This window comes from Chiloscyllium plagiosum, unplaced genomic scaffold (assembly GCF_037043375.1).
Source record: "Chiloscyllium plagiosum isolate Xiang-an unplaced genomic scaffold, Cpla_swu_hap1 HiC_scaffold_25, whole genome shotgun sequence".
NCBI lineage: Eukaryota > Metazoa > Chordata > Chondrichthyes > Orectolobiformes > Hemiscylliidae > Chiloscyllium > Chiloscyllium plagiosum.
The window spans coordinates 50,183,055-50,206,332 of NW_028270163.1; the positions used below are offsets into that span (position 1 = coordinate 50,183,055).

The 23,278-nt window shown below is 42.8% G+C and overlaps 1 protein-coding gene across 2 annotated transcripts in view; it reads left to right on the forward strand.

Annotated features, from left to right (window-relative positions):
- Positions 1–23,278, forward strand: part of pcyt2 (phosphate cytidylyltransferase 2, ethanolamine) — a 65,836-nt gene that overhangs the window by 5,967 nt on the left and 36,591 nt on the right. The gene's annotated exons all lie outside the window — the stretch shown is intronic.

Genomic DNA, 23,278 nt, shown 5'->3' on the forward strand with positions numbered 1-23,278 from the left:
TTCACAGATGTGGATTGCTAGTTGTCTATCTGTATGTCCTTTATAGTGTTTCATGTAGTTTTTGTATGGAGTCTCGTAAATTATGTTTGTCTTGCATATGATGGGTGTGGGGTTATTTTGTTCTAGCGGGTTGTCTGAGCATGGTTGTCGGTTTATGGGCTGTTATGAACCCCACTAGTTGTACACGTCTGGTTGTTGGGTCTGAAATCATTTTTATTATAAGTAGCATGGCTAGTTAGGTAGTGGCATGTCCTAGAACATAGAAAAATACAGCGCAGTACAGGCCCTTTGGCCCTCGATGTTGCGCCGATCCAAGCCCACCTAACCTACACTAGCCCACTATCCTCCATATGCCTATCCAATGCACGTTTAAATGCCCATAAAGAGGGAGAGTCCACCACTGCTACTGGCAGGGCATTCCATGAACTCACAACTCGCTGAGTAAAGAATCTACCCCTAACATCTGTCCTATACCTACCACACCTTAATTTAAAGCTATGCCCCCTCGTAATAGCTGACTCCATACGTGGAAAAAGGTTCTCATGATCAACCCTATCTAAACCCCTAATCATCTTGTACACCTCTATCAAGTCACCCCTAAACCTTCTTTTCTCCAATGAAAACAGCCCCAAGTGCCTCAGCCTTTCCTCATACGATCTTCCTACCATACCAGACAACATCCTGGTAAACCTCCTCTGCACCCGTTCCAGTGCCTCCACATCCTTCCTATAGTATGGTGACCAAAACTGCACACAATACTCCAGATGCGGCCGCACCAGAGTCTTATATAACTGCAACATGACCTCAGGGCTCCGGAACTCAATTCCTCTACCAATAAAAGCCAGTACGCCATATGCTTTCTTCACCGCAGTATTTACCTGGGTGGCAACTTTCAGAGATCTGTGTACATGGACACCAAGATCCCTCTGCTCATCCACACTACCAAGTATCCGACCATTAGCCCAGTACTCTGTCTTTTTGTTACTCTTACCAAAGTGAATCACCTCACACTTAACAACATTGAACTCCATTTGCCACCTTTCTGCCCAGTTCTGCAGCTTATCTATATCCCACTGTAACCTGACACATCCTTCCTCACTGTCAACAACTCCACCGACTTTCGTATCATCCGCAAACTTGCTCACCCAACCTTCTAGCCCCTCCTCCAGGTCATTTATAAAAATGACAAACAGCAATGGTCCCAAAACAGATCCTTGCAGAACACCACTAGTAACTACACTCCAAGATGAACCTTTACCATCAACTACTACCCTCTGTCTTCTTCCAGCCAGCCAATTCCTAATCCAAACCTCCAACTCACCCTCAATGCCATACCTCCGTATTTTTTGCAATAGCTTACCATGGGGAACCTTATCAAACGTCTTACTAAAATCCATATACACCACATCTACTGCTTTACCTTCGTCTACCTCCTTAGTCACCTTCTCAAAGAATTCAATAAGGTTTGTGAGGCACGACCTGCCCTTCACAAAACCATGCTGACTATCCTTGATCACATTATTCCTATCCAGATGTTCATAAATCCTATCCCTTACAATTCTCTCTAAGACTTTGCCCACAACAGAAGTGAGACTCACCGGCCTATAGTTACTAGGGTTATCCCTACTCCCCCTTCTTGAACAAGGGAACCACATTTGCTATCCTCCAGTCTACTGGCACTATTCCTGTAGACAATGAGGACCTAAAAATCAAGGCCAATGGCTCTGCAATCTCCTCCCTTGCTTCCCAGAGAATCCTAGGATAAATGCCATCAGGCCCAGGGGACTTATCTATTTTCACCCTTCCCAGAATTTCCAACACTCTTCCCTACATACCTCAAAGCCGTCCATTCTAATTAATTGTGACTCAATATTCACATCGGCAACAATGTCCTTTTCCTGAGTGGATACTGATGAAAAGTATTCATTCAGTGTCTCCCCAATCTCTTCAGCCTCCACATGCAACTTCCCACTACTATCCTTGACTGGACCTATTCCTACCCTAGTCATTCTTTTATTCCTGACATACCTATAGAAAGCCTTAGGGTTTTCCCTAATCCTACCAACTAAGGACTTTTCATGTCCCCTCCTTGCTGCTCTTAGCTCTCTCTTCAGGTCCTTCCTGGCTACCCTATAACTCTCAATCGCCCCAATTGAACCTTCACGCCTCATCTTTACATAGGCCGCCCTCTTCCATTTAACAAGGGATTCCAATTCCTTATTAAACCACGGCTCCCTCACACGACCCTTTCCTCCCTGCCTGACAGGTACATACTTATCAAGGACACTCAATAGTTGTTCCTTGAACAAGCTCCACATATCAATTGTGCCCATGCCTTGAAGCCTACTTTTCCAAGCCATGCATCCTAGGTCATGCCTCACCGCATCATCATTTCCCTGCCCCCAGCTGTAACTCTTGCCCTGCAGTGCACACTTATCCCTCTCCATCACTAGAGTAAAAGTCACCGAATTGTGGTCACTGTCCCCAAAGTGCTCACCTACGTCCAATTCTAACACCTGGCCTGGTTCGTTACCCAGAACCAAATCCAGTATGGCCTCACCTCTTGTTGGCCTGTCTACATATTGTGTCAGGAAACCCTCCTGCACACATTGGACAAACACCGACCCATCTAACGAACTCGAGCTATAGCTTTCCCAGTCAATATCTGGAAAGTTAAAGTCCCCCAAAGTACTTGTCTCGTTGTTTCTGTTAGGCGTCTGCAGATGAGGTTGAAGGGATATCGGTTCTTGGCAAGGTGGTGTTCTTCTCTTCATAGTTCGGAAGTGCTACATTGTCTGTACCCCCTTTGAACAGGGTCCTAATGCAGCTTCTCTTGTGTATTTCAGTTGTACATCAGCATCTGGTCTGTGTGTGGCGTTTCTGTATGCTTGCGGTGCATACACTGTTCTGTATTCTTTTTATTATCACCTCTAGGAATGGAAGCTGATTGTTAGTTTCCTCCTATCTGATAAATCTGATCCCTGCGAGCATGGTATTGATAATCCAGTGTGTGTTCTCTATTTCTGTCAACAGACAGCCTTTTGTGTCTGTAGGCTGTGCTAGCCTAGGGGTTCAACTACGAGAGGGACATAAAAACAACAAACCTCTTAGCAGCAAGAGAAAGTACGCATAGAACTAATGAACTAACTAAAGAGACACAGCAAGCAGTCAGAAAAACCATTGTACCCTTGCTAACAAGGGGTACAAGCCTCAACACCGAAGAGCGAGAAGCCTTTTAAAAATGACAAGAATGTAATTGTAGTATCTACGGATAAGGGCAAAATGATGGGTATCATGGACAAGACTGAATATATTCAGAAAGTTACTTGCAGATACTGACACGTACTTACAGATGTAGTGACCCCATGCCCCATAGCACCAATAGAATAAACAACACACTACGGAACCTACAAACATAGAGGCCGATAACCAGCATTGACCTGTAAAGGATGAAGCCAGAAAGCAACAACACCCCAAGATTTTACGGATTACCCAAGGTACACAAACTTAGATGCATTGTGTGATGGAGTTCCTGGGAATGCCACAAACTGACAAAAGAACTTGAACAAAAACTGAAACATCTTAGCAGCGGATCCAAACACTTCATACAATCATCACAGGAATTCTGAGACAGCATCAAGAACATAAACGTAGACATTGGCAAAGCAATGGTCTCATTTGATCTAAGGGCACTGTTCAGTTCAGTTGACAAAACTCCATACAGAGAGACAATAGCCAATCTGGTCAGATGACATGACGAGGAACCTATCAACAAGGAAATCATACTCAAACTACTAGACTTGTGCTTGATGACACACTTCAAATATTTGGTTGTTAAATATGAACAGACCAGTGGAACACATATGATCTCCCCATCTCTGGGCTCATAACAGAAGCAGTGATGCAAAGGCTGGAACAAACAGCCCTCCAATCCAAACCCAAACTCTGGATCAGTTACGTGGACAGCACTTTCTTCATTATTAAGAGAACAGAAATTGAGAATACCCACCAGATTGTCAATACCACGCTCACAGGGATCTGATTTTTAGGAGCGGAGGAAATCAATAATCAAGTCCCAATCCTGGATGCATTGCTAGAAAGAACGCATAACTGTGAATGCACCATAAGTGTGCAGAAAAGCCACGCACAAGGACCAGATCTTGAACAACAACAGCAACTGTTGGAACACGAGAAGCTGTATTAGGAGCCTGTTCAAAAGGGCTGCAACATACTATAGCAATCTCGACCTACAAAGAGAAGGACATCACCTCTATGGAGTTTTCACCAAGAACAGATATCCCTGCAGCTTCATTCTCAGATTTCTAATAGACAAACAACCTGACAAGACATGCCACAATTTAACTCACTAGCCACACTAACTTGTATAAAAAAAGTCTCTGAACTGAAAGCTAGACTTCTCCAACCACTTTGATTCATGACAGCTCAAACCGAACAGCTATGCTCCAACAACAGCTCACCAGAACAAAAGACTGTATACCCATCACGTGCAAGACAAACATCATTTATAAGATTCCATGTAAAGACTGCATGACACACCGTATAGGACAATCTGGCAGACAACTAACAATCCACATTCGTGAACATCAACTAGCTGCTAAATGCCACGACCAGCTGCACTTAGTAGCCATACTCAGATGGCAAGAGCCACAAGTTCAAGTGGTATAACACACTGATCATAGGACAAACTAAACAGAACAGCCAGGGAATTTCTAGAAGCATGGCACTTATCCATGGATTCCATCAACACAAACACAGACCTAGAACCAATAAACCTGCCACTACAATAAACAACCAGAAGCATCAGGAATGGAATTAAATAAATTGTAGAAGACACAGTACAGCAGCGCTTCCTAGGAGGCTCCAAAGCACTGAAGATATTATCTAAGCAGGCGATGAAACGTCTGCAAATAAGCTTCCCAGCTCCACAAACGTACCCACAACTATGACAATCTACACCCGAGCTGCAAATCATAGCATCAGTTTAACTAGTGATTGTCTACCTCATATTGGCTTATCTTTCAAAGTATCCTAAATATAATTACTAAAAACATAGAAATTAAAATTTATAGATGTAGCCACAGGTTGGTATTTTTGTTCCATACTGCCAATATCAAGGATGTCCCAGACTGCAAAACGCCATGAGGTTATCTTAATCAGTAGGAACATCATAAATAGGAAGGGAGAGATATAGTTCTGCAGGCAGAGTTTTTTTTTATAGATATTTTGATTGGAAATTTAACATTTTTAAAAGTTTACAAAAATAAACAAACTCTCAAGTACAAGCATTGATATACAATTAAATCTTAAATATATAATAACCAAAATTTAACAAAAGAAAAATACCGAGAGGAAAGAACAAAACTCAACTAACTACTAATCTACAACTAACCAGAGTGTATATTTAAGTCTCTTACATTTTTCAAATAAGAGAAAGGGAAGAAAAAACAACGGATAACACAGAAATTGGATAGCGAGATACATGCTCGGAATTTGTTAACATCAAATGTAACAAAACCAGTATTCGTGTGGGATTCCTCTCCCAAGGGGCCCCGGACCAGCCAGGTTCGCAATCTCAATTAAATAAAAGCCCTTGTTAGGATAGCTGAAATATCTGTATTTATATAATTCAAGAAGGGCTGCCATATTTGTAAGGAAGTCAAGGAGAATACATAGCATAATTAATCTGTGCCAATTTGAAAGTCCAGAGGGGCCCTCAGCCATCCATTTTACCAAAATATTTTTCCTTGTACAGAAAGAGAGAATAGAAAATAATCTCTTCCCGTGCATATCCAGGGAGGGTAAGTTCGAAAAGCCCAAAAGGAGAGATACAGGGTCCACTTTAATTTCTGTTCCTAAAATTTCTGTCAGGATACTTGCTACCTTAGTCCATAGGATCTTGTGACAGGTCCATAGGCAATGTACAAGAGTGCCCACCTCTATTTTACATTTGGGACACATTGGAGATGCTCCTGCCTTAAAGTTTGCCAATCGATCCAGTGCTATATGGGCCCTATGAAGTATCTTCAGCTGGATAGCCTGAGTCCAGTTGCAGATGGTGATTCTTCTGGTGTTTTCCCAGATGTCATTCCATGTTTCTATAGAGATTTCTAGTCCCAAATCCTGATCCCATGTTTTAAGCAGATTGTCCATATCTCCCGATACTTCGTCATATAGTAAATGATAAATCGTACTGACGGAAGATACCCCCATTGGCCGTAGCACTCTACATTCTCTATCTGATTTATAAAGACTATCTAATAACGTAGTCTTCTGTATATAATCTCAAATTTGGAAGTATCGAAAGAGGTCACCATTAGGTAATCCGAATTTCTGATGCAGCTGTTCAAAAGACATCCGGATCCCTTCTTTAAATAGGTCCCCTAGACATGAGATACCCCTGGATCTCCAGAGTTTAAAAGTGGCATCTGTAAACCCCAGTTGAAATCCCCATGCTCCCACTATCTGAGCATAGGGGGATGTTTTATGTGAGTTGCCCTCATTTTGCCACATTATATTCCAAGTTTTAATTGTGTTTAGTATTATAGGGTTTTTACAGTGATCCGTAATGATTTTCCTCTTGTCTGAAAATAAAAGGTTAATAAGTGGGCATTTTACTTGAGAAGCCTCGATGTCCAGCCAGATTGATTGCGGGTCAGGCAAGACCCAATCAGCTATGTAACTTGATAGGGAACGTAACTGATATTTCCTAAAATCTGGGAAGTCCAATCCTCCCCTTGCCTGTGGAAGCTGTAGCTTCTTCAGCTTAATGAGGGGCGGTCTATGATTCCAGATAAAGGAACCTAACCAGCCATATATTTTACGTAGTGCCAGCCTCAGCAGCATCACCGGAAGCATTCTCATAGGGTATAGGAGACGGGGCAGGACATTCATTTTAATTAGTGCTATTCTACCCAGCCAGGAAATTGGAAGGTCTCCCCATCGCTGGAGTTCCTGCCTTATCCTTTCCAGTAAATGCATAAAGTTAGCCTTGTATAACTGACCAAATACTGGGGCAATAAAAATGCCTAAATATAAGAAACCCTCCAGGGACCACCAAAAGGGAAAGTGGGATCCGTCCACTAAGTGGGGTATCATAGCAAGGCCCCCCATTGGCATAGCCTCCGATTTTTGAGAAATTAATTTTATAGCCTAAGAATGCATTAAATGTATTAATAACTTGGATTAAACAAGGCACGGACATAAGAGGATTACTGAGGAATAGAAGAACATCATCTGCATAAAGGGTAATTTTATGTTTACCTGTACCAATCCTCGGGGCCGTTATATTAGGATCAGCCCGTATAGCTTCTGTTAGCGGTTCAATTATTAGCGTAAATAACAATGGCGAGAGAGGACATCCCTGACGACAGCCCCTATCCACACTGAAGCTATCTGAGCCTAAGCCATTGGTAACCACAACTGCTTTGGGATCACTATACAATGTTGAGACCCATTAGGTAAACACCTTTCCAACGTCAAACCTTTCTAATGTGTAAAACAAATATGACCATTCAACCCTATCGAATGCCTTTTCCACATCTAATGAGACTACTACTCCTGGTATTTTTCCCTGATGGCAGGCTTGAATCATATTCAAAACCTTTCTAATATTATTGGATGATCTACGGCCCTTTAAAAAACCCCGTCTGATCCTCCTTTGTGATATGTGGCAATACCCTTTCTAGTCTCATTGCTAATGTTTTAGAAAGGATTTTAAAATCTACATTTAGCAAGGATATTGGTCTATATGATGTACAATCTTCTGGATCCTTTCCTTTTTTAAGAATAAGAGAGATATTTGCCTCTTTCAACGAAGGTGGGAGACAGCCCTGACTGTATGCGTAGTTAAAAACAATGACTGCAGATGCTGGAAACCAGATTCTGGATCAATGGTGCTGGAAGAGCACAGCAATTCAGGCAGCATCGAGGAGCTTCAGCAAAATCGACGTTTCGGGCAAAAGCCCTTCATCAGGAATAAAGGCAGAGAGCCTGAAGCGTGGAGAGATAAGCTAGGGAAGAGTGGGGGTGGGGAGCGAGTAGCATAGAGTACAATGGGTGAGTGGGGGAGGAGATGAAGGTGATAGGTCAGGGAGGAGAGGGTGGAGTGGATAGGTGGAAAAGGAGCTAGGCAGGTCGGACAAGTCCGGACAAGTCAAGGGGACTGGAAGTTTGAAACTAGGATGAGGTGGGGGAAGGGGAAATGAGGAAACTGTTGAAGTCCACATTGATGCCCTGGGGTTGAAGTGTTCCGAGGAGGAAGATGAGGCGTTCTTCCTCCAGGCGTCTGGTGGTGAGGGAGCGGCGGTGAAGGAGGCCCAGGACCTCCATGTCCTCGGCGGAGGGGGAGTTGAAATGTTGGGCCACGGGGCGGTTAGGTTGATTGGTGCGGGTGTCTCGGAGATGTTCCCTAAAGTGCTCTGTTAGGAGGCGCCCAGTCTCCCCACTGTAGAGGAGACCGCATCGGGAGCAACGGATACAATAAATGATATTAGTGGATGTGCAGGTAAAACTTTGATGGATATGGAAGGCTCCTTTAGGGCCTTGGATAGAGGTGAGGGAGGAGGTGTGGGCACAGGTTTTACAGTTCCTGCGGTGGCAGGGGAAAGTGCCAGGATGTGTGAGGGTGGGTCGTAGGGGGGCGTGGACCTGACCAGGTAGTCACGGAGGGAACGGTCTTTGCGGAAGGCGGAAAGGGGTGGGGAGGGAAATATATCCCTGGTGGTGGGGTCTTTTTGGAGGTGGCGGAAATGTCGGCGGATGATTTGGTTTATGCGGAAGTTTGTAGGGTGGAAGGTGAGCACCAGGGACGTTCTGTCCTTGTTACGGTTGGAGGTGTGGGGTCTGAGGGCGGAGGTGCGGGATGTGGACGAGATGCGTTGGAGGGCACCTTTAACCATGTGGGAAGGGAAATTGCGGTCTCTAAAGAAGGAGGCCATCTGGTGTGTTCTGTGGTGGAACTGGTCCTCCTGGGAGCAGCTACAGCTGAGGCGGAGGAATTGGGAATACGGGATGGCATTTTTGCAAGAGATAGGGTGGGAAGAGGTGTATTCCAGGTAGCTGTGGGAGTCGGTGGGTTTGTAAAAAATGTCAGTGTCAAGTCGGTCTTCACTAATGGAGATGGAGAGATCCAGGAAGGGGAGGGAGGTGTCAGATGGTCCAGGTAAATTTAAGGTCAGGGTGGAATGTGTTGGTGAAGTTGATGAATTGCTCAACCTCCTCGCGGGAGCACGAGGTGGCGTCAATGCAGTCATCAATGTAGCGGAGGAAGAGGTGGGGAGTGGTGCTGGTGTAATTACGGAAGATCAACTGTTCTACGTAGCCAACAAAGAGGCATAGCTGGGGCCCATACGTGTGCCCATGGCTACCCCTTTGGTCTGGAGGAAGTGTATGCGTAGTTATACATGTCCATAAGTGGACCAGCCAATATTCCTGTAAATTCTTTATAGAATTCAGCTTGAAAGCCATCTGGGCCAGGTGCCTTACCGCTCTGAAGTTGCCTGATTGCGTCAAGTATTTCTTGGACTGTTAGGGGAGCATTTAAGACCGATACCTGTTCCAGAGTTAGGTTCAGAAAAGTCAAATTTTTTAAAAATGATTGCATCCTCCTAGTCCTGTCTTCACAATCCTGCGATTTATATAAACCAGAATAAAATTTTCTAAAGATTGCGTTATTCCTTTTATGATCATGAGTCAAAATACCCGTACTTTCCTTGATAGATGTGATAGTTTGAGGGGCCTTTTTTTCTTTGCAAGAAATGTTAAGTATCTACCCAGTTTGTCGCCAAATTCATATAACCGTTTGTTTTGCAAATAATATTTCCCTCTTAGCCGTTTGGGTAAGCCTGGTGTTTAGAGCTGTCCTAAGGGCCGTAATCCTTTGCAATTTGATAATAGAAGGTCTATCAGCGTGTGCTGTTTCAGCTGCTTTTAAGCGAGCTTCGAGCAGATGCTGTTGTTCTCCCTTTAATTTTTTCTGAGTTGCTGAGTATGAGATGATCAAACCCCGCGCGTAAGCTTTGATGGTCTCCCACATCATTGATGGGTTGCTAGCCGTACCTAAATTAATTTCTAAATAAGTTTTAAACTCTTGAGAGAAGTACTTTACAAATTTACTATCTTTCATCAGGAAGGGGTCCATACGCCAATGCCGAGGGGATGTCCCATTGTTCCTCGCCTTGATTTCCATATATACAGCAGCGTGATCGGAAATTGCTATACTACCTATTTTACAGGATGATATGGAATTTTTAAAAATAGAGAGGGTAAAAACCATATCAATTCTGGTATGACGTTTATGTGGATTGGAGTAAAGAAAAATCTCTGCCCTATGGATGAAGACATCTCCATACATCTACTAATCCTAATTCTTCAAATCCACCAATTGTCTAGATCTGGGAGATACTCCTGCAGTACTCTTGGTAATCCTATCTATTTCCGGATCTGTAAAACAATTAAAGTCTCCCCCTATAATTGTATGATGGGCACCGAGAGCCATCAATTTTGAGAAGGCTTTCGTTATAAATTTAAAAGGATATGCCGGGGGGGGGGGGGGGCAACACAAATTTAAAATCTCATATTCCTCTCCATTTATAAGGGCTTTAATCAGAATATATCGTCCAGATTCGTCTTTTATCTGATTTAGGATTTTGAAAGGGAAAGTCCAAAAATTCCTTGGCCTTTTCTGGCGATCCGAAGTTATACACAGATCCTTCATGGTTAAAACGTAGTGTCGCTGGGTAGCGTAAGGAGTACTGAATATTTAAGTCCCTTAAACACTACTTCGCCTCATCGAATGCCTTCCTCTTTCGGAGCAGAGCTGGGGAAAAGTCCTGGAATAACATGATCTTGGATCCTTTATAGATCATGGCTTGGGGATCTTTTCCAAGATTTCTAGAGGCTTCTAGGAGTATCTGCCTCTCCCTATAGCACTGCAGCCGGAACAGGACCGGGCGGGGGCGCTGGTTCGAGCTGGGCCCGCGTATTGCAACCCGGTAGGCCCATTCTACCCTTACCTGGCCTGATCCATCCTCCAGATTTAACAGCTGAGGAAGCCACCGTTCAAGGAACTTTTTAAGCTGGCCTTCCCCTTCCCGTTTGGGAAGGCCCAGCAAACAAATATTTTTTCGATGACCTCGATTCTCGAGGTCATCATTGTGGTTCTCTAAGGTCCGAACTCGCTGTTTGAGAGTCCGGACCCGATCCACGGCTGATTGCGCTGTAGTTTTGGAGGTCTCGGCCTTTAGCTCCGCCCCCCGACTCGGCGCTCAATTTCCTTAATGTCTCGGTCGTGCTTTTGCAGCGCGGCTGAGAGTGAGTCCCATCGACTTCAGGATTCTTCAATAAAAGTGTCGATCTTCGCATCCAGTTTGGAAATGATTTCCATAAGGCTCGCCATCGTAGGTAAGTCCCTCGGGGCGGCTGCGGATGCCTCTACTGCAGCTGGAGAAGGTGGGGCAGGGGTTCCTGCTTGCTGAGAGCTGCGGGCTCCCTTCCCTTTAGTCATTTTTACTGAAGATTAAATTGTTTAAATTCAATACTATATAACTAATTAAATTAAACAGCTATTTTAAATGATTTGGTGAGTGTGGTGGGGGTGGGTGACCCACTTTGCACAAGTCTTGGGAGGAGCACTGTAGACTCAGACTTGCTGAGTCACCCCCATCTTCCCACCTGCAGACAGTGTTTAGGGAGCAAGGTAGGAAATCAGTCTGTATAAAAGTAGTGATATGAAAGTTACCTCCAGTAGAAAAACCAGAGTGTTCAAATTAGAGAATTTAGCACATTAATTTGCAGCTGTACATGTGCAGGAGGACTGGAAGGTGGAGATATTTTAGAATTTTGAGAAGTTTGGAATTAGTCTTGGGGAATATGGGACCTGTATTGATTGGGTACCATCTAAGCAGAGCCAGATTTCCAGAAGGCATTTGATAAGGTGCCATAAAGGTTATTGCAGAAAATTAAAAGCTGTTGTGAATGGGGTAGCAAATTGACATTGATAAATGATTGGCTGGCTATTTGGAAGGGGGGTCATAAATAGATCACTTTCTGATTGGCAAATTTAACAAGTGGTGTGCCATGAGGATCAATGCTGAAATCCCTAACTGATCCCAGTTTACATAAATGACTTTGAAGCTATGGAAGGCATGGTTGGGGGGATAAAATATTGCTGCTATCACAAAGGTAAGAAAACAAGTTGAGACATGTGACTCCAAAAAGATAGAAATGGACATAGATTTGGAATATGGAGTATAATGCAGGAAAATGTGGTGGTGTCCATTTTGGCAGGAAATTTTATTTTTAAAAAAGCATACAGTCTAAATAGTGAGAGATCGTGGGGCACTGAGAGTCAGAGAAAACTGGATGTCCTCGTCCATGAATCACGAAGCTAGCATGCAAGTATAGCAAATAATTAGGAAAGCTGATAAAATGTTCTCCTTTACCAAGGGGGATATGAAAGTAGAGAGGTCATACTTAATTATACAAGGTACTTGTGAGACATCTCTGGAGTACTGTGCACTGTATTGGTCACCATTTTAATAAGATGCAAAAGTGTTGGAAACAGTTAAGAAAAAGTTTACTGGATTAATATGTAGAATGGACAGATTGCCTTACAAGGCAAGAGTGAACAGGCTAGACCTACCCTTTAGAATCTAGAGTTAAGAAACAACTTAATTGAAATACATCAGATCCTGTGGTAGATGCAGAGTGGTACTTGTGGGATAATCCAGAACAAGGATCACTGCTTCAAAATAAAGGATCTTCTATTTAAAACAAATGGAATTGTTTCTGAGGCACATGAGTCTTTGGAAGTCGCTCACTGAAAAGTTTTGAATAGGTCCTTTTGTAAGCAAAAACCTTTGCTATCCAAACAAAAAATATTGAATGCTGCCTTGAATGCCTCGTGAATTTGCCTCCATGAATTTCCAAGCCGTGCATTCTGTATACCCTCACAACTTGCTATGTTTTTTTAAAAAAAAAAAATTCTCATGGCACCTTGCTTCATTTGGACATCATTTTAAATCCATGTCCCCTTATTCTTGTTTCTTTTACAAACAGAAATGACTGTACCCCATCTGTCTAGCTTGATCCTGATTTTGAAAACCTTGATCACATCAGAGATGAGAACTGACGGTGCCAGTGTTGGACTGGGTGGACAAAGTCCACTTTATCTGATGAAGGAGCAGTGCTCTGAAAGCTTGTAATTTTCAAATAAACCTGTCAGACTATATTCTAGTGTTGTGTGACTTCTAACTTTGTTCCCTCCCCGCCTCCCCAAGTCAACACATCAGATGAGATCTGATCAAGGTTTTCAAAATCATGATCAGTTTGGACCGCAGAGAATGAAGCCATTTCTATTTGTAAAAGAAACAAGATTGAGGGGGCATGGATCTAAAGTGATGTCCAAATGAAACAAGGGTCAGGTTGTAAGTTTGGTAGATTTGTTCTCTGATGTTACCTTACCAGGCCTCTAGGAACTCCTGTACATGTCTCTGTTTAGCCTGTCCCAGGATGGATGTATTGTCCCAGTCGAACTGGTCTCCCTCTTCGTCTGTGTATGGATATTAGTGATAGTGTCATGTCTTTTGGTGGCTGCTTTCCTGCCCATCTGTCCAATGTAATGTTTGTTGCAGCTCTTGCAGGATATTTTGTACTTGACATTCATTCTGCTGGCTGTTGGTACGGGGTCCTTTTAAATTCATCAGGAGCTGTTTCAGTGTGGTGGTAGGCTTGTGGGCTACCATGGTGCCTAGGAGCCAGAGTAATCTGGTCATCATCTCCGATATCTTTTAATGTATGGCAGGGTGTCTAGAGTTTCTGGGTGTGTTGTCTTTTTGTGTAGGTCTGTTATGTGGGAATCTACCTATTGGGTACCTGTTCCAGAATACAGCGTACCGGTGTTTTTCCTTGGCTTCTCTTAGTGTGTTGTGGCTCGTTTTAAATATTATCCTGATGCAGCTCCTTTTTTGGGTGTTGGGATGATTTGCTCCTGTAGTTGAGTATCTGGTCAGTGTATGTGGCTTTCATGTAAACGCCTGTCTGTAGCGCTCCATTGGCTTGGTGTTCTACAGTGATGCCTATGAAAGGGAGTCTGTTGTTGTTCTCTTTTTGAAATTTGCACCAGTAAGAATGTTGCTTTTGTGATTCTTCTAATTTGTTGAGTTTCATGACGTGCCATTCACATAGTGGACTCAAACCTTGGGCTGGATTGTGGGAAGAGATGTTCGTTCTAACCTCTGCGTAACTGCTTCTGCTAAGAGTCCTGATATTGGTGATTCCATAGGTGTCCCATTGATCTTGTTTATAGGTCTTGTTATTGAAGGTGAAGTGGAGTGTGAGGCGCAGGCCTCCTAGTTTGAGGATGCTGTTCTTGCTGATGCAGTTGAAGCTGTCAGGTTTTTGTGTCCTTGGCTAATCTAGCCGTGAGGCCAGTGTTTCTTTGGCTAGGATGATGTTTATTGATGTGAGTGGTGCCATCACTTTGCAGGACACCATGGCCTAGTTGTTCTCTACCTTGGTTTCTTTGTTAAAAGAATTCCTGGGTGGAGTGGAATGGGTGGCTTGAGTCTTCTACTAGGTGTTTCAGTTTGCGTTACAGTTCCTTTTCTAGTCTGTATGTCGGTGTACTGGGAAGTGAGACAATGCGACTGAAAGTGGGGGGGGGGGGCCTTGTTTATGTACCTTTTTGGTAATCTGTAGAAACTGGGTGTTGGATTCTTCAGGTTTCATTCTTTTGGAGGCCAGTTTTGTTAATTTCATCTGTCTTGTGAAGTTTCTTCTGAATGCTGTAATATAGTTTTCTAGCTGTGGAGTTGGGTCCATCGGACATTATTTAAATGAACCACAACACACTGCAGCACCCAGGGACTAAGAGAAGCCAAGGAAAAACACCTGTACGACGTATTCAGGAACAACGGGTTCCCAATCAGCACATTTCTACATAACAGACCTAAACAAGAAGACACAACACGCCAGAAACTCTTGCCACCCTGCCATACATTAAGGCCATCCCAGAGATGACGACCAGACTACTCTGATCCCTAGGCATCATGAAGCCCGCAAACTTATCACCACATTGAAACAGCTCCTGACGAATTTAAAGGGCACCATACCAACGGCCAGCAGAATTAAAGTCCTATACAAAATACCCTGCAAGGACTGCAGCATACATTATTAGACAGACTGGCAGGAAACTAGCCACCAGGATACATGAGCACCAACTAGCCATCAAAAGACCAATTATCACTAGTGTCCATACACAGACTGAAAGGGACACCATCCTGGGATGGGCTAAACAAAGACACGCACGGTAATTCCTAAAGGCTTGGCATTCAAAGGAGGACTCCACATTAACAAACATATCAATTTGGACCATACTTACCAACCCCTCAGAAAAAGAACCAGAAGTGATATCACCCATCACAACAGACCAAGACAGATAAACAGCAAGTGGGCCAGAACACCAGTGCTTCTTCAGAAGTTCACTGATGTTACCTAGCATGGTTTTGAAACATCTGAGAACAAATCTACCAGCTCAGCAAGCAAACTTACAGCCTGAACTACAAGTCTTCAAAACTGAAACAAGGTTGACAAGAAAAAAATGTAGACTTGACCTGATAAAGCAGCGCTCAGGAAACTTGTGATTTCACACAAACCAGTTGGGCTATAACCTGGTGTTGTGTAACTTCTGACTGGATCTCATCTCAGGATTCTTTTCTCCAAGGAGAACAGTCCCAGCTACTTCAATCTAACTTCATAGCTGAAGTTTCTCATCCCAGGAACCATTCTTATAACTCTTTCTGCCCTTTCTGAATTGCATTCACATCTTTCGTATAATGTTGTGCCTGCAGTTTTATATACCATACTCCAGCTGAGTTCTAACAGTTGTCTTGTACACGTTCAGCAGTACCTCCTTGCATGTGTACTGTATGCTGTCATTAATAAAGCCAAGAGCACTGCTTTTTTTTTATTGCTCTCTGTCACCTTAAATGACTTGTGCATGTATCTACCTAGGCACCTTTGCTCAACATCCTCTTTAGAATTGTACCCCCTGTTTTGTGTTGCATTTCAGTGGTCTTTCTACCAAAGTGAATCACCTTGCGTTTTGTAGCTTTGGAGCTGATCTGCCACCCATCTGCCCACTCCAGAAACTTGGAATTACAAGCTATCCTCCTCAATTTACAATTCTTCCAATTTAGTGTCATCTACAAAATTGGAAATTGTAGTTTATCACCAAGATCCAAATTATTAATCGTATCAAACAAAGCAAGAGTGCCAATGAGCAACATCATCTTCCAGCTCAAAATATCCATTGAACAGTATTTGTCATTTTTATATCACTCTACTAACTTTGTGCCCATGCTGCCACTGTCCCTCCTTAGACTATGACCTAAAACTTTGCTAATTTGTGAGGCACTGTATCCAGTGTCTTCTAGAAATCCGTATATCATGTCATAATCCTTGTCCTCAGCAACACTTTTTTTGTTACCTCTTCAAAAAAAAAGCTTCCAAGTTGGTTGAACATGATTTCAGCTTTAAAAAATACATCCCAACGCTTTCTAATCAACCAACCTTTTTCCATGTAACTACTGATTCTATCATGAATAATTGTTTCCAGAACTATTCCTGCTACTGTGGTTAAACTAATACAGAATACTGGGATTGCAGTAGAATAAGAAAAAGTCAAGTACGTTCAGAATAAAGAGGGAAGTAACAAAACCTAACAGCGTGCAAAATCTTGGATGTTATCAATGGTGAGGGGGGGGGGGGGGGGGAGAGTTGAATTCCGAAATGGAAAAAGAACTTATGTTAATGCTAGTTTAGCAACTAACTGGAGCTTTGTGTCCAATCTGAGCACTGCATTATTGGAATAATCAGAAGCATTAGAGAGCATGCTTGTAAGATCCATGGAATGGGTCCAGAGATGTGAGACTTCAGTTGCAAAGAAAGAGATTAGTGAAGGCGAAGCTCTTCTCCTTGGAAGAGATATTTGAGAGGAGTTTTGATACGCTCTGTCATGAGGGACAGCACAAACGTGGTGAGAGGAGGGGTGAAGAACTCTTCTTTGAAGGATCAAGAACTAGAGGATGCATGATTTTAGATGAGTTGGCAAAAAAGCCAATAACATTGAGGAACAAAAACAGAAAATGCAGGAAAAGTTCAGCAGGTCTGGCACCCTCTAGAAGAGCAAGGGTCACTGGACTTGATGTTAGCGCTGCTTTCTCTCCACAGGTGATACCAGACAGTTTATCGAGCAATATCTTTCTGTTTTAGATCTTCAGCATAAAGTTCTTTGCTTTACATTATAAGGAATATATTTTACTGGCATTAAATAGCTAAAATCTGGAATGCACAGCCTGAAGGTGCAGTGGCAAAAGATTCACTTATGACTTTCAAAAGAAACTTGGGCCATTATGTGAAATGGGAAACAGATGCTGGGTGAAAGAAGCAAGCAGTTGCCTGTATGGCTAACAAGTGGTTTAGAATAACATCAATAGCATGAATCTGATTCCTATTCCAGATGACGTAGACTTGGGACTTAGTGGAAGATTACAGTGAACCCCCACTGTCCAAAACCAAACTGCATAGCAAATCATCTCAGGATAAAGCATCAATAGGAAATGAGCCAAGGATTTGTTGTCTGGCAGAGTGAACATGGAATGGAACAGGCAAAAGATGGGAGTGGCTCTGAGTGAATTACTTTTACAGAGGGCCAACACAGATCTTGCAGACAAATTTTTATTTGTGCTAACTTAGTCTGGTATAAAATGTGTTCATGTTTATAAGAATATATTATTTTGTTCATTAATACTTTTTAATCAACGAACACTGGTAAAGTTAACGCTCAAACGAAGTGGCCATCTTTCTTCATGCTTATCGGGCTGCTTTTGAAGAAATGAGCTGATTTTTGTTTTAAATAAATGTATTTAGCCTTCCACATTGAAAGCATATTATTCCACACAAAATATGATGCTACTGATGGTACAGCTGGGGCAAGTCAGATCTCAGTAAAATATGACTTGATAGTTTTTTTTTAATGTATTTCTACCAGGTCAGGTTGCTGTGACTGCTTCAGATACTGGTCATGATTTGGAGATGCCGGTGTTTGACTGGGGTGTACAAAGTTAAAAATCTCTCAACGCCAGGTTATAGTCCAACAGGTTTAATTGGAAGCACACTAGTTTCCAGTTAAACCTGTTGGACTATAACCTGGTGTTGTGATTTTTTTTAACTCTGATACTGGTAGCATATACAGTACTGACCCGTAGCCTGCCTCGTGCGCCCAGAATGTCTTGGCTGAAACCCTTCAGGTAACAGTGTTGAGGCTGCAACATCTGTTGTTCAATTTTGTCATCTGAGGTTTCTTTTGTGAGCTGGAGCAGGGAGAACCCACAGGTTCTGAGGGGCTGGGTATGTTTTTTGCTTCTGCCCCATCTGGTGTTGGTATTCCTGATGCCATTTCACACACCCTGCCCTAGATCTGGGAGGATCAGATTTAGGAGCAAATTACTGCAGATTCTAGAAAAATTGCTGGAAATCTCAGCAAGACAAGCCGCATCCATGGAGAGAAAGCGTTTCGTGTCTAGATAACACTTCAGCTTTGAAGAGTCATGTAAAGTATGCTGGGGACAACATTTTATGCAGTAGTGGAAGGGGTGGTGTTGGAGTGCTGGGAGAGAAACTATATTGATAGTTCAGATTAAGTGATTGTAATGTGAGAATGGCAGAACAACTGTGTGTCTGATTACCAGACTGGAAAGAACAGGCAGTCCTACTGAGGAGGAGGAGGGGAGAGTATGGCAGAATGTAACAAACAAAGCTAAAAGAAAGGGTAGGAATGAGAATGGGTTCACAATCTGAAGGTGTTGAGCCCACGGGCTGTAGCGTGCCTAATCTGCAGATGATAAGTTTGCACTTCTCATTAGTATTGCAGCGTGCTGAGGACAGACAGGTGAGCATGTGGGCAAGCTACTGTATTCCCCAGCTGAGGGAAAGTCAGAGTCATGCTTGCACACTGACTGGACATATTCCACAAAGCAGTCACCCGGTCTGCGTTTGGTTTCTTCAGTGTCGAGTGGGCCATATTGGGTGCAGTGAATACAATACACAAGATTGGAGGAAGTACAGGTGAAATGCTGCTTCACTTGGAAAAACTGTTTAGGCCTTTGGATGGTGAGGATGTTAAGGGATAGGTGTCGCATATTCTGCAGTTACATGGGAAGGTGTAATGGTATTGGTGGTCAAGGAATGGACTACGGGTCCCAAAGGGAAGAATCCCTGCAAATTCCGCTTTAACCTGGTGTGATGTCATTGCCCCAATAGCAACTCTGCTGGAGCTGTCCATGTAATTGTGTGAAGGGTGGTCCTATCATGTAAAATGCAACATTTTCATATGCAAGTATTTAGGTTGAGCTCTACAGGGAGAGACTTGAAAAACCAAAAAAAATTAGCTTTAGTCAAACTTTGGTTAGAGCATGCTTTTTGATTACTGACCAAAGTCCTGGCCTCAGTGTCAAAAAGATGTGGAGTAGCAAAATCCACAATGTGGCCCATGTGCATCTCTCCTGCAGCCTATTTGCATTGACGCTCTCAAATCTTTGCTCAGGAAGGATATGAGAGTAAGTGTGAGTGGGAAGTTGGGAGTGAAGCTTTGAGCAACAAAGGAGCAGCGTAGATTATTCAGACCAAGTTTGTTTCGTCATTCAGTTGGATCATGGCTGATCTGATCGCACTCAACTTCACTTTCCTGCCTTTTTCCCTTTTTAACCCTTGACTCCCTTATTGATTTTAAGACCTCTATCTCTGCCTTGAATATACTTAATGACCTGACATCAGTTCTCTGCAGTAAAGAATTCCAAAGATTCATTACCCTCCGAATTCTTTCTCCCCTTTCTTAACAGTCCCTTACTCCGAGACAAGGTTAATGATGAGGTAGTTAGTAGAAAAAGTTGTAATTTAATAACAATTTAGAATGTAAAATTACTAATATTTATCACTTTATCTCATGTACCATGATACCTTATAAACCAATCCCAATAAATCTTTCATTTGCAACTTCTCATTATCCTGCTCCTTCAAAGTTATGTTGTCCTTGTTTTTTTTTTCTCAAAAGGGGTTGTAAAAGGTGGAGGATCTGATTGTCTGGATTAGGCCACTTTGATTGCAGCTAACAGATACTATCTACAGCATCAATCAGGAAGAAGGGCTTTTAGGGTTTTTGTAAAACACTTTGTACAATGAAAGGGTTCAGGGTTTTTTTTAATTTGGTTTAGTTTTAAGCTGGGGACCTAAAGAAACAGCTGCAGTGGAAGAGGTTCCATGTTTCAGCCAATGATCCCTGGCTGATTTCCCCCCCCCCCCCCCACACACACACACACACATCTCTCCTGTGTATGAATTTACCTCTTGGCTAAGGGGGTATGTGTGAGATGTTGCAGGATTTTGAGACAGCATCATTAAATTGCCATAGAGTTGCTTGGGTTTTCAGATAGGTTAAGTTATTCTATATTCTGTTTTATTTTGCTTGTTTCATTTGGTAGTCTGTAAATAAATTTGTTTTGTTTGAAACTGTGTAGTTTGACCAGCTGCATCTCTCCTGGAATATTCATCCTATACCTGCTTAAAACAACTTGAAAAGCTAGGGTCTAAGCTACCTTCTGACATGTTTTGAGGGGGTCTGGTCTGGTTTATAACATTTTCAGGCTTGAAAACTTCTCCATGTTTTGTAAGCATTCTGTCATTGGTGTTTGCCTCATGGTTCTTAGCCTCTGAAAGTAGTTAAACTGAATATCTTCCATGTCTTAACCTGTACTGGAACAGTACCTGACGTGCTCTAAGAATATTGAAATGTGGCGTCATCTGACTTGTACTGTTTTGGCTACTTTAGCATTTTGTTAACTTTTATATACTGGTAGTTTTCCTATAGTCCAATGGTTCTTGTGCAACCCTGTAAGATACAATCATCGTGCTTAGTGTTGGCGATGTAGTCATTTCACAGCCAACATGTTTAAAAGTTTGCTCTTTAGAAAGTGTCCCCAATTCGTCAATCACATTAGTGAATTTGTTAATGGAGCACATGTTATGGCAAATCGGTCTATATGTATAGCATATACCCTGTGTATGCTTTATTGTTGGACCTGCTGGGCACTACAAAAAATCCCAAAGTCTTTGAATATCACCTCCATGTGTAACACAGAATTGAAGCAAAGTATTTTATTTGTGATTGAGTGTTTAATTATCTGCTATCAGATGCATACAGATACAAAGCTATTTTGCCTTTCTAGCACCTTCAGTCAAAATGCATTATATTTCTTCCACCTCTTCCCACATCTTGACTTCAAATTATATGGCAAAATTGAAAATTTGACTCTGCAAGATGGTGGCGATTCTGTGGACAGCTCTGCCTAACAGCCAAGGCATACTGGTGTTTTTTGCCATTCCTGGCCAGCTTATGTGGTGGAATTATTAGTTTAAAACCATACAGAACACATTTGTTAATATTTGAGAGTGGGAAGGATGCTAAAGGGAAAAGGATTGAGCAAACAGCAGTAGGGAGGACACTCCCCTGCAGCACCTACCACACCAGAGACTGCTGCAGCAGCAGCCTCTCCTGAACCCCCCGGGGACCTGACAGACTCGCAGGAATTGGCTGCAGTGATGGAGAGATTTACCTTGAATGTTGGGGCTGTGATTGAGGAGATCAGTGGGGAGATTTGTGCCAAGGTCCAACCTATCTAGTCCATGCTGCAGAAGCATGAACAGGAGATCCAGGGCATCTGGGAGAGGCTGGAGGAGGTGGAGGGTCGAACTAAGGCCTCGGAAGCTGCGAGGGAGTAATCATCTAGTCTGATCCAGGTGCTGGGGCGAGAGGTGCAGGCCTTGCGAGACCATATCGATGACCTTGAAAATCGAGGTCGGAAGATAAATCTCTGAATTGTGGGCTCCCTAAAGGTGAGCAGCCATTCAGCTTCTTTGAAAGCTGGCTGCCGAAGTTTTTAGGCCTTCACGTGGAGTCCGGCAGGCTGCAGATTGAAAGGGTTTATCGGGTTACAGTGCACAGGTCAGGGCTGGTGCAAAGCCCCCACCCAGTCCTAGTGCACTTCCACTCATAAGGACAAGCTAAAAGTGATATAAGCTTCTAGATTACTGGGAAATGATCTGCAGGCACGGCTGTACAAGGGGGTCAAAAAAAAATCTCGCTTTTCCAGGATTTCTCAGCAGCTTTAATTCGAAAGAGGAAGTCTTTCGATCAAGTTAAAAAGGCTGAGGAACCTAGACATCCGGTACTCTGAGATACCACGCAATGCTCCATTTCAGCCATGAGGACTCAGTTATACATTTGACTCAGCGGATAAAGCCAGAAACTTTGTAGACACTTTAAAATATACGGACCGGCCTGAAGAATACAGTTAATGTTTGTTCTCTTTTCCTTCCTTCTTTCCTCCTGTTTTCCCTTTTTTATTATTCCTTTCTTTCTCCCTAATAATTTCTCTTTTGGAAAGGAGGGGAAAAATATGCTTGGAATAAGTTGTTCCAGTTTTTTTTGATAACTGGATTTTCTGATGGGAAATTTTGTGGATGTTCTTTGTACCCCCTTTTGTTCTGTTTCTCTTTTAATCATGTAGGGGTGACATGAAGCCAGAGATGGGTGGAGTGCTCATTTTGACTTTGTCTTTTTTCTGTTGATTTAAGGATCATCTCCTTGTTTTTTATTCTGGCCTAAGGCTGGGGCACAGGCCGGGTTTGAAGGAGATATGAAGGGGGGGGGATGGGGGAAATGAGTAGGATGAGTGCCCCCTATGGGCAGGGGAAGAGTCTTCCATTCAAGGTCTTATGAATGGTTTTCTATGTAGCTTTTTGGTAGTAATAGTTGTTTATAGTTATGATAGAGTAGTTTTTGTATATATAGTTCTTTCAACTCTGAGTCTTTATTTACTTGTGCTCAGCGCTTTGAAAGCAGGGTTCTCCCTCCCAGGGGTTCAAGGGTCTCTGAAAGGAGATATGACTAAGTGTCTTATAAAGTGGTGCACCTGGAACATCAGGAGAAGTCATTCGTCTGTTAAAAGGAAAAAAGTGCTTTCTGGCCTTGAGGGAAAGGGGTTGATATTGCTTTGTTGCAGGAAACCCATCTTGATGCAGAACACCTGAAATTACATTGGGGGGTTATGACTGGGTATTCTTTTCATCCTTTACTACTAAAAGTAGGGGAGTGGTGGTACTTATCCAGAAAAAACTTCCATTCACATTATTAGAACAGGTG